We start from the raw sequence: 16767 nt of genomic DNA, 5'->3' as shown, positions 1-16767 counted from the left end.
AACGTAAGAGGGTTCCAGTTTCTGTATGCCCTTGCCAAAACTTGGTATTGTCTGTCTTTTTAATTATTGATTGTAATGGCTATGTAGTGGCATATCATTGTGGTTTTTGACTGCATTTCCCTAAAGTCTAATGATGTTGAGCATCTTTTCACATGCTTATTTGACATTCAGCTTTCTGAAGTATGTGTTCAACTCTTTTGGCCATTTAAAAATGGATTATTTGTCTTCTTATCGAGTTGTAAGCGTTATTTATTCATGCTGGATACAAGTGTTTAAAATTTTTTTTTTTTCTCAACGTTTATTTATTTTTGGGACAGAGAGAGACAGAGCATGAACGGGGGAGGGGCAGAGAGAAAGGGAGACACAGAATCGGAAACAGGCTCCAGGCTCTGAGCCATCAGCCCAGAGCCCGACGCGGGGCTCGAACTCACGGAGCGCGAGATCGTGACCTGGCTGAAGTCGGACGCTTAACCGACTGCGCCACCCAGGCACCCCTGGATACAAGTGTTTTATAAGCTTTGCAAATATGTCCTCCCTGACTCTGACTTGTCTTTTTATTTTCTTAATAATGTCTAACAAAGTGAAAAAGTTAAAAATTTTTTCTCCCTTTAAAAAAAAAAATGTTTATTTTAGAGAGGTAGGGGGAGAGGGGCAAAGGGAGAGAAAGAATCCTAAGCAGGCTCCCTGCTCAGCATGGAGCCCGGTGTGGGTCTCCATCCCACGACTCTGGGATTATGACTCGAGCTGAAATCACGAGTGGGACACTCAACTGATTGAGCCACCCAGGTGCCCCGCAAAAGTTTTAAATTTTGATGAAGTTCAATGTATTGATTAAAAAAAATAAATTGTGATTCTGGTATTATACCTAAGAAATCTTTGCCTATCCCAAGGTAATTATTTCTTTCCCATGTTTTCTAAACTAAACTAAACTAAACTAACCGAACCTAGACTAAACTAAAACAAAAAAGTTTTAGTTCTTACATTTGGGTTGAATTAATTTTTGTAACTCAGTTTCATTTGACATAAGGTCCAAATCAATCTTTTTGCATGTGGATATTCCATTTTTCTAGCACCATTTGCTGAGACCATGGTCTTTTCTTTATTGAACTGTTGTGGCATTTTTATTGAAAATCAATTGACCAGAAAGGGGAGGATTTATTTCTGGACTTCCACTTCTGGTCCATCGATCTATTTGATTATCTTTGTAGCAGCATGTCACTGTCATGTAACTTTACAGCCAAATTTGAAATCAGCTAGCATATGTTTTCCAACTTTATTCTTTTTGAAGTTGTTTCGGCTCTCCTGGGTCCTCTATGTTTCCATATAAATTTTAGGATCAGCTTGTAAATTTCTACAAAAAGACTGCTGGGATTTTGATAGGGACTGCATTGAATTGAAGAGGTAATTAAAGTAAAATGAGTTTATATGGATGATCAGTACGAGGCTTCAGAAGAACCTGGACACCTTGATCTTGGACTTCTAGCCTCTAGGATTTTAAGAAAATAAATTTCTGTTTAAACCTGCTAATCTGTGTCACTTTATTATGAAAGCCCAAGCACACTGATATACCTTCTCTCTCCAATAACTTCCAGTTCCCTATTTCCAAGGCTTCTACCAATATCAGTATTATATCCTTCCAGAAAAATTCTATGAATTACAAACACTCCCAGGATAGTATACTGTATACAATCTTCTGCATCTTGCTTTCTGTTTATCTTTGTTTTTGAGAGAGAGAGAGAGAGAGAGAGAGAGGTGTGTGAGAGAGAGAGAGAGAGAGAGAGAGAGCGAGCACAACTGGGGGGCAGAGGTGGGTAGAGAGAGAGGGAGACACAGAATCTGAAGCAGGCTCCAGGCTCTGACCTGTCAGCAGAGAGCCGGACACGGGGCTGGAACCCATGAACTGCGAGATCATGACCTGAGCTGAAGTCAGACGCTTGACCGACTGAGCCACCCCGATTGACATCTCTTATACTGGGTGTTGTGACTGCATGCTTTACATTTGCCACTTTCTGGAAACTCCTGAATAGATGAGGTAGATGGCCCAGATTGGGCTTCCCAGAAAGCAGAGTCTGAGATAGAAATTAAGTAGTGCTCATGGATTCAGTATCGTGGAAAGGAGACAGGACTGATCAGAGGGTCAAGTTAGGGTGGGATGCGGTCCCAGTGAAGGTATCAGCCAGCACCTGCTCCTACCTAGGGGACCTCTGGAGCTGGTTGTTCCTTCTGACTTGTCCCAACCTGGGTGGGGGCTGGGCCTCTGTCCCACCCATGGATTCGTCACTGGATGGGGCTTCTCCAGGAAGATGTGAAGCAGTTGTCTTCAGCCAATTCTCAGAGACGACTGAGACGGCTGAGGACTGACAGCACTCCTGACAGAGGGAGAAGAAGTCCTTCATTCCTGAAGAAAGACGAGGGAGGCACATCTCAGTGTCCACGGCAACAGGCGCTGTTGTTTCATTTTACAGATAAGATAAACAAGGTTCAAAGGGACAGGGCTGGGATTTGAACCCAGATCTCCTCTCCGCGCCTGTGTTCTTTCTCACCATCCTTGCCGCCAGTTCTTCACATTCCTGTCTTCCCGACTGCTTCCCAGTGACCTCCAGGTTTCCTGGTGACCTGTGGCTCACTGGGGCTGCCCTCACTTCCGCGTCCTGCCTCGGGACAGTCCATTTCTCGACTTCCACTCCAGCTTTCGCACGGCTCTCCAGGCCTGGCCCACACTCCCACCTTCTCAGAATACTGTTGCTTGCATTCATAGGAGGGACCGAATGAGAGCAGGTCGAGGAGGATTATTCTGGCTCCGAGGTGCTGGGTGGATTGGGGAGATCAGGAACCTCAGAGTGGATCGTGGCAGAACCCCAGAAAAAACTAGCAGATATTCAGGCATGAGGTCGTGAGTTTGGCAAAGGTAGAGAAGGTGGGAGCGGAATCGCAAATGCCTCTGGGCTCCTTGAAACAGGACAGAAACACAACTCCCCTGAGACCTCCTGTTGGCTTCTCCTTAATGATGACCTCTGGGGCTCCATTTACTATCTAGATCTCCAGGGAGCAGCAGGAAACAACAAACCTTCAGTCTTTCCAAGTGGTAGCCATTCTCCTCTCTGACCCCACAAGTCAAGATATCAAGTGGGCCCTGCGGGGGTTTTTTATTTTTTCAAAAAAAATTTTTTTTTTTTTTTTTTTTTTTTTTTTTTTTTTTAGCTGAAGCTATAAATCTGTTGGGAAAAAAATCTGTCTGCTTGGCCATTCAATCAGTCGGCCAGTCTGGATTAGTCTGACCATCTTCTCAGAAAAGAATGTCTTTGGGGGATTTTCAGATGAGTGAATATTCAATGTTCTGTCTTTTAGCATTGTCCCCCACCTTCCCTGCCCCTTTGTATAATACTCTTAGAGGGTTGGCTCCTGGGCCTCCAGGAGAACCAAGGAGGATAGTCTTAATCCCCTGGCAGATACTTATTCTGCCCTCCTCATTCTAAACCTCCCCACAATGCTGTTTGAGCTTCACTTGGAAATGGGCTTTATTTGCCAGGAAAGGGGAATTCTTTTCATGACAATAAGGAAAATGTAATCCTTTATTCAGGGGGTTGGAGGCCTTTTCTTTCCCCCTCAGGCTGATGGGCTGCTGCCCTCTCCTCCCTGTTGCCTGGTCTGTCTTTCCTGTACCTCCCAGAGCTACCGCTGGGGTGGCGGGGATCACCTAGAGGGATACTGGCATCCAGAAACTGGGGATGGGATTCCAGTGCTTCCCTGCTGGGTGACTCAATGCAGGTGGTTTGGTTTTGCCCAGCTTTGTTCCTTCATCTGTAAAAAAGGAAGATAACAATACCAATTGCTGAGACATAGGAGATAGTGAAAAGACATTGTGAATAGCATAAAATAGGTATTTGGTAAATGTTGGGTCGTTCCTTCCTTCTTCCTTTCTCCTCAGAATGTATTCTTGGATATCACCTGATCGGATACTTGTGCCTCTGTGACACTCTGCAGTGGTTTTCCTCGGGGTGTCTCCTCCAGACCCATTCTCTGGTGTCTGTGCCCTGCTCCGTGCCCCTTGAGGTGGAGCCCACTGCCTGCTACCCTGGTTGGTGATGGCCAATGGTGAGCATGGGCAGGAGTTGGGAGGTTATGGGGAGAGAAGTCGGGCTATTTCTTCCCAGCTCCCTGGCTGCCTTGGCACTGGGTTCTGGAGTGGCTCTATCCCTCCAAGACTACGGCCCCTGCCAGATTGCCCCTCCTCCCAGGCTCAGATTTCCTTGGACCCCATTACAGTGTCAACTTTCCTTGTCCCACTAGTCCTGGGCATTGAAATGGCTTTGTGCTGTGAGGTTTCTGGGTGTGTTTCCGCGTCCCTTATTAGTTTGCCCACATCTCTCAATTTCCTTAAAGCCTCTTCTGGTGAACTCTCTGCATGTAATTGTTTCCTGCAGGCATATAAACAGAGGTTATCTACCCTCTATTTGAATACCTCTAGGTACCAGAGCTCAATATTTGTCTTTTTCACGCCCATTTCAAAAATAATGATGTACTTGAGGACGGAGCTCATGTTTAGGGTACATACTCAGTGCTACATATGCTTCGTCACACTCACTCCCCACAATGACTTTGTAAGAAGGTTGTACTGTCCACGTTTTGCAGAGGACGGACCCGAGACTCAGGGAAGTTTTGCAACCTGTCCCGGATCCTGCAGCTAATGGGTGGCACAGGACACATTTGGCTTAGTTAGGTTGGCCTCACTCCAGCATTTTTTTCTCGCCATTACACCTGCCTGTCAGGGGGGAAGAATTCCAAACAAGGAAAACTGGAAAATGGGAAAATTTGCCTTGTATTTCACAATTTCACCCAGGGCTAGCCTCAAGGAAACCTTAATATTGTTCACAAAAACTTCTTTGGAAGGGTACAGTCTCTTGTGGGGTGGCTGGGTGACACCATGAGCCACTAGATGGCACCAGTTCAGCGTTGGGTAAAGCTTGTCTCCGTAGTTTTTGTGGGCGAAGGGTGCGGGTAGCAAGTTCGTCCGTTTACTTTGACAAGTAAATATAACTTTGATCTAATGGCCTCTGTGTTTCCTCCAAACTGGGCTGCCTTAAGTTTTTCAATGATGAGGCTCTGAATGGACGGAGACCGGGGTTGGGGTTATGGGGGGTGGTGGGAATGGGACGACACAGAATGATGAAGGCTCGGCCCCGGGGAAACCTGGTAGGCTAGATAGAGGGAAACAGTACTGACCTACGACACCGAACCAAGAAAACTCACTCAAAGACCGTGAGACCATTAGAGCTGGAAGGGTCTGATGAGCTCTTCCAGCCCTACTCTTTCATTATGCAGATGAAGAAACATTCTGCTGTTCTCTGTGTAACAGAAAGTGATCCCCAACTTACCCGGTTGTCCTAATAAAAAATATTGTCCCAACATTTCTTGCCTTGTGGCCTTCCTGGTGGCTGGGGCCTTTTGTAAGGCAACTAGATAAAGGGTGAGGCTCTGTTTCTGACGGGGATTTCTTTTTGTCCCCATAACACTCTCTAGACAAAGTTTTCAAACAGTTTTTTCTTTCTTTCTTTCTTCCTAAAATGTTTGTTTGTTTGTTTGTTTGTTTTTTGAGAGAGAGAGCACACACGTGCGTGCGGGGGAGCGGTAGAGAGGATCCAAAGGGGGCTCTGTGCTAACAGCAGAGAGTCCCATATGGGCTCCAACTCACAAACCATGAGATCATGACCTGAGCCTAAAAGAAGCATCAGAGGCTTAACGGACTGAACCACCCAGGCACCCCAGTTTTTTCTTTTTTAATTATTATTTAATTGGTTCCCAAAATCAAAACAGTATAAAAAAATATCTAATAAAAAGTCTCACTCCTATCCCTTTCCCAATCTGTCTCATTCACCCCTCCCCTCAAACCCCAGGTAATTACCCTTAAAAAAAATTGTTTTATGTTTATTTTTGAGAGAGAGAGAGATAGATCATGAGCAGGGGAGGGGCAGAGAGAGAGGGAGACACAGAATCCAAAGCAGGCTCTAGGCTCGGAGATGTCAGCACAGAGCCGGATACAGGGCTTGAACTCACAGACTGTGATATCATGACCTGAGGTTGGCGCTCAACAGACTGAGCCACCCAGGCAGCCTGGTAACCACCATTCTTATTTTAACTTGGGTGTTCTTTAGGCAAACACAACCGAGTGTAAACATGGAAAGGTATATTTATATCTTTGCAGGAAATGATTCTCCATTGTTGCTTCCCGCCTGCTGCTAAATTCCCTTTCATTTTCACTTGCCCTCAGCGGTGATTTCCATAATGACCGCATTTTTTTTTTTTTTTAATGGAATAAAAAGTTGAGACATAAGGCCTGATAAGTATCAGAAAACTGTGTCTGGATGATGCTCCTGTTCTGGAAAATGCGGAAGCTATTGTCGCTGCAGCTTGTCCAGAGCTCCTTATCTTTTCCCAAGTCCCCTTTCACTCCCGGAGGAAGGCTTTCCTGCTTCCTGAGCCGTGCAAGAGACCCTGCGTCTGTCTAGCCTCCTCACTTTGGAGCCTCTTCACCTCCCCCACCCTTCCCGGGGTGCTCCTCTCGCTCAGCACCTGCCGGGCTCCCCCCACCCGCAACATCCGCGGGGCTCCCACTCATCCCTTACTCAGCCGAATGCTGGGCTCCCCCTCTGCCTTTAGACACCCCCAACCCCTCCTTCTCTTCCTCCAACTCTTCACCGTCCCTTTCTTGCCCCCTTTGCCATGAAAGTTCTCCAAAGACTAGCTAGATTTCCTCACCGCAGAGCTCAGTTTGCTACAGCTTAGTTAGCACCTGCGGGGAGGAAGAGTCAAAGATAAAAAAGATGTGGTCTCTGTCCCTAAGGCTCTTAAGCTCAGACCTAATTTAGTGACATACAGGGGTACTGTGCACGAATACAGGCGCGGTGCAACCAGGCTGAGCACAGAGTGGGGACTCGATATATTTCTGGGTCCGACGGGGAGAGTCCCCACCTGTGGAGCCCTCCAGGTCCTGGAGCATGGAATATTAAAATGCAGGCTCTGCCTCCTCAGACAGGGTCCTGGGGTAGGTTTGCTCCCCTTTCTTAGTCCTTTCCCTGTGCCATGTGTTTGGATGCCATTCCCCTAGGAAGCCCTCCCAGACAGGGCCTTTTCCAGATATGCCCTTTCCTGGTGGTGTTCCGTGCTCCAAATGGCCCTCCCACGTCAAAAACAAAGCTGTGCCCTTTCCCTCAGAGTCCTGTGTTTGCTTCCCAGGGTGGCAGCTTGCTTGTGTGAAGATAATATATTTTCCTGAAGGGCCTTTCCCAGCTCAGTAACACAGGTACATTTTCCTGGAGGCCTGGAGGGGCGCCTGGGTGGCTCAGTCGGTTAAGCCTCCGACTTCGGCTCAGGTCGTGATGTCACCGCTTGTGGGTTCGAGTCCCCCGTTGGGCAGTATGTTGACACTGTGCTGACAGCTTGGAGCCTGGACCCTGCTTGTGATTCTGTGTCTCTGTCTCTCCCTTGCTCATGCTCTGTCTCTCTCTCAAAAATAAATAAAACATTAAAAATAAGAAATTTTTTTTACATTTATTTATTTTTGAGAGACAGAGTAAGACAGAGCACAAGCAGGGCAGGGGCAGAGAGAGAAGAAGACACAGAATCTGAAGCAGGCTGCAGGCTCCGAGCAAGTGTGCAGCACAGTGCCCAATGCGGGGCTCGAACCCATGAACTGTGAGATCATGACTTGAGCTGAAGTTTGTCATTTAAGCGACTGAACCACCCAGGCACCCCTAAAAGTATATTTTTTAAATAGAGATCTGGAAAGGCAATTCTTTAACGTGAAGGATTCTAGGTCACAAGTATGTTTTGAAGATTAGCAAGGAAGTAGAAAAACTCTGAGGAGGGTAGAACAATGGATAGAGATATTGGTGTTGGTGAAATATATGAGGAGTAGTAAAATGAAAAAAAAAAACACTGCTCATGATTGAACACTTACCAATCACATGCCAAGCATTGGCTGAGAATTTTGCTTATATTATCTCAGAGCATCTCTGAGTGTCACTTTTCTGTATAACAACGTCTCAAACTTAGTGGTTTGGATTTTTTTAATGTTTATTTATTTTGGATAGAGAGAGAGAGAGAGAGAGAGAGAGAGACAGAGTGTGAGCAGGGGAGGGGCAGAGAGAGGGGGAGACACAGAACCTGAAGCAGGCTCCGGGTCTGATGCAGGGCTCCAGGCCTGACGTGGGGCTCAAACTCAACCACCAGATCGTGACCTGAGCCAAAATCAGACGCTCAACCAGCTGAGCCACCTAGGCGCTCCATCAAACTTAGTGGTTTAAAACAACACATGTATTATCTTACAGTTTTCTGTGTTCAGGAGTCCAGGCGAGGTTGGATTCTTTGTAAGACTAATCAAGGTCTGGGTCTTAGCTGAAGGCTTGACTGGGAGAGGATCTGCCAAGTTCAGCTGGTAGTCGGCAAGGTTCAGGTCTTTGCCAGCTGTCAGACTGAGGGCCTCAGTTTCTCACTGGTTATCACCTGGAGGCCATCATCAGTTCCTAATTAGTTGTTGGCCAGAGGCTGCCCTCAGTCCCTTGCCATGTGGCCCTCACCGATGTGGCTGCTCAGTTCATCAAAGCCAACAAGGACAGTGTCTGTTAGCAAGATGGATGTCAGACTCTTACGTGACATAATAATGGAAGTGATATCCTGTCACCTGTGCTATATTGTATACTTTGGGAACCTGTCACATTTCCTGCCCATACTCAAGGGGAGGAGATCGTATGAGGGCATGAGACGAGGGGGTGAGTGTCGCAGGGGCCATCTTAACGTGTGTCTGCCCTAGCAGCTCTGAAGTGGGCATTTCTATCCTTTCTATTCTCATCATACAGGTGCAGAAAAGGAAGATTTGCATATTAAGTAACTTGCCCAAGGGCACTTCGGTAGAAAACAGGAGATGAGGGATTCCAAACATGGCCTGTCAGATTTGAAGCTTATAGTCATTGTGTTACAAAGGTAAATTGTGGGTGTTTCACCTGGATCGGAGAAGCTCAGATCGGGGGTGGTTTTCATATTGATAGTCTTTTGGAACTTGGGTAACCACTTAGATGAGGGTGTAGACAGAAGTTAATTCCCAGTCCTGGGAATTATCAAGAATAGATTTAACTTCTGCATAAAGGACTTCTACCATTTACAGTGACCTTCATAGAATAAGCTGGCTGCCTTCTGAAGTGGCCTGTTCCCTTCATTACTTGGGTTCGACCAGCAGCCATGGAAGCATGAACATTTGTCCAGGACACCAGAGGGAATTCTACCACTTGATGGGAATCTGCTAGGTAAGAATTAAGATCTCAGCAGTAGAGAGTCTGTATCTCTCTTTTTTTTTTTTTAATTTTTTTTTCAACGTTTATTTATTTTTGGGACAGAGAGAGACAGAGCATGAACGGGGGAGGGGCAGAGAGAGAGGGAGACACAGAATCGGAAACAGGCTCCAGGCTCTGAGCCGTCAGCCCAGAGCCTGACGCGGGGCTCGAACTCCCGGACCGCGAGATCGTGACCTGGCTGAAGTCGGACGCTTAACCGACTGCGCCACCCAGGCTCCCCAGAGAGTCTGTATCTCTTAAAGGATATATATGTGTGTATATATATATATATATATATTTTTTTTTTTTTAAATTTACATCCAAATTAGTTAGCATACAGTGCAACAGTGATTTCAGGAGTAGATTCCTTAGTGCCCCTTCCCCATTTAGCCCATCCCCCCTCCCACCACCCCCTCCAGGAACCCTCTGTTTGTTCTCCATATTTGTGAGTCTCTTCTGTTTTGTCCCCTCCCTGTTTTTATATTATTTTTGTTTCCCTTCTCTTATGTTCATCTTTTTTTGTCTCTGAAAGTCCTCATATGAGTGAACTCATATGATATTTGTGTTTCTCTAATTTCACTTAGCATCATACCCTCCAGTTCCATCCATGTAGTTGCAAATGGCAAGATTTCATTCTTTTTGATGGCCGAGTAATACTCCATTGTATATATATATACCACATCTTCTTTATCCATTCATCCATCGATGGATATTTGGGCTATTTCCATACTTTGGCTATTGTCGATAGCGCTGCTATAAACGTGGGGGTGCATGTGTCCCTTTGAAACAGCACACCTGTATCCCTTGGATAAACACCTAGTAGTGCAATTGCTGGGTCGTAGGGTAGTTCTATTTTTAGCTTTTTGAGGAACCTCCATCCTGTTTTCCAGAGTGGCTGCACCAGCTTGCATTCCCATCTCTTAAAGGATATTAAAGGCGGACCCTGCAGAACCCAGCAGCCAGGTCGAGGAAAGAGCCCAGATGAAGTTGCACTTCACTCTGTGCATCTGTCCAAGTCAGTAGGCCCCTTGACGAGGCCCCCAGCATGCTTCTCCATGTCTTCACTGATGTCTGCCTGGGAGGAAAGGTCATGATGATGGTAGCAGTTGTTCCCATGTGGATGTGCCCTCGGAGGCCTTCAAAGACACTTTTCTTAGTTTTATTATCCTGACTGTACAGATAAGGAAACTGGCCAACCAGGGAAGAGAAAGTGGAGGTCACTGTCCAGTATCTCTTGGCAGGTCACACTCAATTCTTTCTGCTCACATGAGCTGGGGTTGTAACAGCTCCCAGTTATACTGTATCTGTACGGGTCACCCCATGGCAAAATCTTGTCCAGTTGGAAGCCCCAGGCCAATGAGCTGAAGTGAACACCTCACCCCACTATTTACTGCTCCTAGAACAAATTCCTTGTCTCACTGATAATTCCTTTGTGTGTAGCTGAAATTGTGCCAAACGTTATCAGTTCTGGAACAGTGCGCATAACTTTGCATATATAATAAAGCTCCGTTCATTTATTTATTTGTTTTGCTGAATAGCATTACTATTACTTCCTCTAGGAGTTTCCGACATAATGTTACCCCCAAGTAGAAGCTTTTGTATCATTATATTAATTGCTGAATCGGCTTGGAGCCGGATTCCTATGGGGGGCAAGGGCCTGGAGATCAAAGCTGTCCTTTCAGATCCTGATTCAGCTGATATGCGATTAATTCTTTGCTTGCTGTTCGTATTCTCTCAAGCAGAGTGTAATTTGAGGAAAACAAGGAATGCGTGTATGTGTGCATGCTACGCAGACGGAGAGTGAGCCCTCTCTCCCACTGTACCAGGTGACCTGGTTTGTCCACTCTTTCCTTGTGCCCCTGGGACTTTGTGCCTTTTGATGCCCTTGGCTGGAAAGCCTTGTCTGTTTCTCTTATTTAGTGAACAGAGCCCCAACCAGGGGGTTTGGGAAATCCAGCCCCAATTCTGGCTTTGATGTGCGGGATAAACGTTGGTCAAAGCACCTGGCTTCTTTGAACACTCATTCCTGATGCGTGGCAGGAACTATTTGTTGACTCAAACTGAACCCACCCGGACAGTGGGAAGATCTCCCTGAATTATTCACCCTGCTGGGTAGCTGTAGGGATTAAATGATGTAACAGAAATTAAAGCAGGATTGTTCTTGACTCCTGGCCATCATTGGCATCCAAACCAGAGCCTTCAGAAACACTCCAGCCCACAGTGACTGCTCCCCTCTGATTTGTCACTTGTATAGCCTTGTACCGTTTTGCTAATTTATGATCTATTTACGTGTGTGCTTTATCTAATCTTCTTGTACATAAGCTCTTTTCCTGCTCCTTTGAATCCTTTCGGTGCCTAGAGTGATGCCTTAATCATAACTGGGTTTCGTCTTTGTGGATTGAGTGCTTAATTGAAGCTGCATCCATGGAAGGAGACTCATTTTCAAAAGACCACCCAGTGCAAAGACCTTAGGTTTGAGATCATTTTATGCCCCTTTTCATGGTGGAATGAACAATGAATAACACAGTCTGAATGAATAATTCAGTGTGTCATGAGTTGGGAAGGGAGAAAAAAGCAGGGTATCTATACATGTCATTTTCAATCATCTTGACTTGAATTGCCTGGTCTTATTTGGTCAAACAAGAACAGCTGGGGGGGAAATGGTTAAACTTCTTACTTGGTTCTTTGAGACAAAGTAGCTGGCTGATTGTCCTTTCTGCTCAGTGGAATGTGCTGGCCTCAGAGGCCATGACGGGTAACTGAACTGAGGCCAACAGGATCGTACCCAGGGAGGAAACAGCAACAGGCAACATCTTCATTTTTGCCTTGTTGGTGTAACCTTGTTCACAGAGAAGACACGGAAGAGAAAGGACTTGGAGAGTGAGAGAGGAAAAAAAGAAGACAGAGCGTGAGGAAGGGCCAGGAGGACGCAAAGGAACCTATCTGTTACCGCTCAGGGAGTCTTCCAAGTGTCTGTGGGAGGGCCACCGGAGGGCTCGTTCCACATGCTGACCAAGAATGGGCTACACTTGTCTTTCTCGAAGCTCTGCTCCCCAGAGTGAGGTCAGTGGCCATCCCCTGCCCTTTGCCCAGTGGGTGACAAAGGTCCCCTCACTCTGCCTGTGCACAAGCCTGGGCTCAGTGATTCCCTTAAGCCCTCAAGTCAGAGTTCTCCAAAGAAACAGAACCAATAGCATGGCATATGGTAGCTGTAGGGATTAAATGGTAGAACTCAAAGCAGGATTACTTCTTGACTCTTGACTATTTCTTGACTATATATATAGCGTGTAGGAAAGAGATCTATGTAATTTGTTTTAAGGCATTAGTCTACACAGTTGTGGAGGCGGGCAGGTCTAAAATTTGCAGAGTAGGCTGGCAGGCTGGAGACCCGGGAAAGAATTGCAGTTGGAGTCAAAAATTGCATCTGCTGGTCAAACTGCCTCTTCCTTAAGGGTTCTCAGCCTTTTTCCTCTCAGAGCCATCACCTGATTAGATTAGCCCCACCCAAATCACAGAGGGTAATCTACTTTGCCCAGTCTACTGATTGATTGATTGATTTTTAATGTTTATTCATTTTTGAGAGAGAGAGAGAGAGAGAGAGAGAGAGAGAGAGAAAGAGAGAGACAGGCCGTGAGTGGGGGAGGGGCAGAGAGAGAGGGAGACACAGAATTGCGAAGCAGGCTCCAGGCTCTGAGCTGTCAGCACAGAGCCCGAAACGGGGTTCGAACTCACGAGCCATGAGATCATGACCTGAGCCAAAGTTGGACACTTAACCTGCTGAGCCACCCAGGCGCACCCAGTCTACTGATTTAAATGTTAATTTCATGTAAAAAATACCTTCCTAGAAACATCTGGAATAATGTTTGTCCAAGTATCTGAGTCCAGTTTGGGCCCAGCTGAGTTGACACATAAAGCTAGCCATGAAACCTGGGAAGGGATGGCAGAACTGATTCTGGAGGAAGGGGAGAGGTTGAGTAACTTCTCCCCACCCCTTTCCTTTTTAGTCGTTATTTTTGTATGTAGGTATTTATTTATGTATTTATATTTTCAAACATGAATACAGGCACATGGTAAACAATTCAAAGGGTCTAGAAAGGTATATAGTGAAAAGCGAGTCTGCACCCCACTCCTAACCTATTTCTTGGGAATTCTCTTGGAGATATTATGCGGATGTACAGGCATATTCCCATAGAGAGGATCATCCACAACAGACATCACACGCTACACCTTGCTTTTTTTTTCACGGAACTAGTGCACTGATGCAGCCTCCTGGCCATGTGCGATGTGAGGACAGGTTTTCTCCTCCACTCTGTTGCCGTTGACAACTGTGTTGCAGCAAACATCCTTCCCTGTGTGTCCTTGACACAGCGCCTCTCCCTACTGAGGCCCTCGACTGCCCTGATGCATCATTCAGGTGAGTGCCATCAAGTTTTCTTTGACACAGTCCCCGTCCCTCCCGGTCACACCCTGCCTTCACCCCACCTTTCTGTGCAAAGCCAGTGTCTCCCCTGCAGGCTCAATCCGTCCCTCCAGTGAGAGGTTAATCTCCTTCTGGTGTCCTGAGACCCTGCTCAATTGGACGGTGTCTGCCTGGGTGTCTTTATCCCAACCCCGTCGTGGTTCTTCACGCTCAGCCAGGCTTGCTCTTTGTTGGAGAGAGCCTGTATATTTTTCTAAGCTTATTTCGGAGGCAGCAGCATTGAGATTCAAATCCCTCCCGGCACTTAGCTTCAGTCAAAATGGCGGAAGAGAATACATTGTAGCCGGACAGGCCACACAAGCCTCCTGCCTGCCGGAGGGTTTTGTTGGCTGAAAATCCTGTCACCAGGCAGGCAGACATCCTCATTGCTCCCCGGCAGGTCCCGTGGGAGGCTGTGGTAGGGAAGGTCGGGCTCCCTCCAGGCTCTTGAAAGAATTTCTGGTACCCAAGGGCCTGGATGGTGGACGAAGGGAGGGGCAGCAGGAGCCCCAGGAGATGGCCGAAATCACACAGCTCACCCCTGCCTGGCAACAGATGAGGACTCGGAGCGGGCTGGCTGAGAAGCCGGCTCTGGGCTGCACCCATCATCCCAGGGGGCCCACATTTTTGAGGCTCTGATAAAAGCTTGGGCTCTTCTTTCCAACAAAGTGAGCACATGCAGAGACATGCAGGGTTTTGGACACGCTGTGTGTCTGGATTGGGGTGGTGGGGAAGAGGGCATTCCGGGTGAAGCGTCAGTTAAGATGGTACCTGTTAGGGGCGCAGGCGGCTCCACTGGGTAAACGGCTGACTCTGGGTTTTGGCTCAGGTCCTGATCTCACGGTTTTATGAGTTCAGGCCCTGCGTTGGGCTCCGGGCCGGCAGCTTGGAGCTTGCTTGGGATTGTCTCTCTCTCCGTCCATCTCTGCCCCTCCCCGACTCACTCTGGAGCACTCAGACCAAAACATTCCTCTGCTAACCTGTCTTTAGCTGGAAATCATTGCATTTCTGGAAGGTGCTGGTTGAAATGTGAGGGAGGAACCTGGGTTTTCCCAGCTCACTGATGTGAAGGGTGGACATGCTTACATTTCCTGTAGCTACCGAAAAGCTCCTTTCTTCTCACACGGGCGGGTGGCATGTGTCCAGTGTGAGCCAGGCCCAGCGAAAGTTCTGAGCTGCCCAGTTGACAGATCTGATGGAACTGGTACCAATGGACACAAGACGGGAGAGGGCCTATTTCACGTTTGTGAGAAAGAACTTTCTCGCCCCGCTGAGTTTAAAATACGTGCGTTACCTCTGCCCACTTTACCAAAGTAAAACGTGTTCATTTTAGGAAATGAAGACAAAAAGAAGAAAATAAAAATCACCAGCAATCCCAACCCTCAGAATATTAATATTTTATATTTTGAGGCGTGATCTCCCAAATGCACACGTGCCCACACCCTACACACACTTTGCTTATGTCTCCTGCTTTAGTTCTGATTGTTTCTCTTAAAAAACCTAAGACTCGGGGCGCCTGGGTGGCTCGGTCGGTTGAGTGTCCGACTTCGGCTCAGGTTATGATCTCGCGGTCTGTGAGTTCGAGCCCCGCGGGCTCTGTGCTGACAGCTGGGAGCCTGGAGCCTGCTTTGGATTCTGTGTCTCCCTCCCCCCTGCCCACCCCGCCCCGCCCCAGCTCATGCTCTGTCTCTCTGTCAAAAATAAATAAACATTAAAAAAAATTTTTTTTTTAAACCCATAAGACTCTTCCAACAACTAAAATGGTCCAATAATATAATCAGATGCCTCAAAAACAGTGGGGCCCCAACTCTGGAAGTCTTGGGGCAGAGGTTCGACAGGGGTGCAATGGAAGAGATTGTAGGTGAGCAGTTAGATGAGAAGATTTTAAAGATTCAATGCACTTCAGGCCTGGGTGAAGTTTTCTCTGTGGGTCACTGGAACTCTTGGGCAGGTAGCCACTGGCCCCCTGCCTTCCTGGCTTATGCTCCTCAATCAGTTCTGCAATTCCTCGTTCTGGATTTCCTGGGAGGCCCGCTGAGGCCAGACAACACGAAATTCACTACTCCCCTGCCTGCATTGTTACCAGCCCCTGGGAAACAATCTTCCCCGCAAAGGCTCTCATTAGTGGAAACTTTACTTTCAAGCAATGACCTGATTCTTAATACAAAAGAGAGAATATTCTATTTCTATGCTATTGTAATCCTCCTGTGGCAATTTGTATTTTTTATTCAGCCCTCCACAACCGATTGGCGTGTGGGCGTGCGTCATGTGATGTAGCGTGAGGTTTTTACTTGTCCAAATCATCCCGTTGCAATTATTTCCCCCTATTCAAATCCTCTCACACGGCCTCGTGCTTGAGGAAGCGGGCAGATGCCTGCGTTGGCAAGCTGGTAGGTAGTGAGAATTTGGTTAGAATTGGTATGTGTCAGTGATCAACTTAATTTAGTGTTTAGAGTTTAAATTATAAGCTATTCCAAGAATACAGAACAGTACAGAAAAATGTAATTGGCCTCCATGCATCCCATTCACTTGATTTAAGAAATGCATAATATTTTGCCGTATGTACTTCAGAATGCCCTCCTTTTGCAGGAAATAAAATATTACAGGCCAATACTCTCATTCTACCTTGTTCCCTCCCTTCAGGTTAACCACTAACCCCAAATTGCCTGTTTTCATACTTTTGCCGTGTACATGAACGAAGCTGTGGGCAATACATTATGCTCGTGCTTCGTTTTGAGATTTACGAAACAGTATCACACCGTAGATATAATTTGCTGCCTCTGTCTTACTCGACCCTGTGGTTTTGGCACTGGCCACGTTGATCAATGAAGTTCTCATGGATTTCATTCTCAATATTATATAGCATGCCATAGTTTGCAATGGTGTCATTTATTCATCCATTTTCCTAACGGGACTTTTGGGTTGTCTCTCTTCCCCCCTTCGCTGCTGCTGTTGCAAATAAAGCTGCTGGGAAATTCAGTG

The sequence above is a fragment of the Herpailurus yagouaroundi genome, unplaced genomic scaffold (genome assembly GCF_014898765.1).
Source record: "Herpailurus yagouaroundi ecotype Mexico unplaced genomic scaffold, PumYag 142, whole genome shotgun sequence".
In the NCBI taxonomy this organism is placed as follows: domain Eukaryota; kingdom Metazoa; phylum Chordata; class Mammalia; order Carnivora; family Felidae; genus Herpailurus; species Herpailurus yagouaroundi.
The sequence above is the reverse complement of the archived record's forward strand: the minus strand, read 5'-3'. Positions refer to the sequence as shown.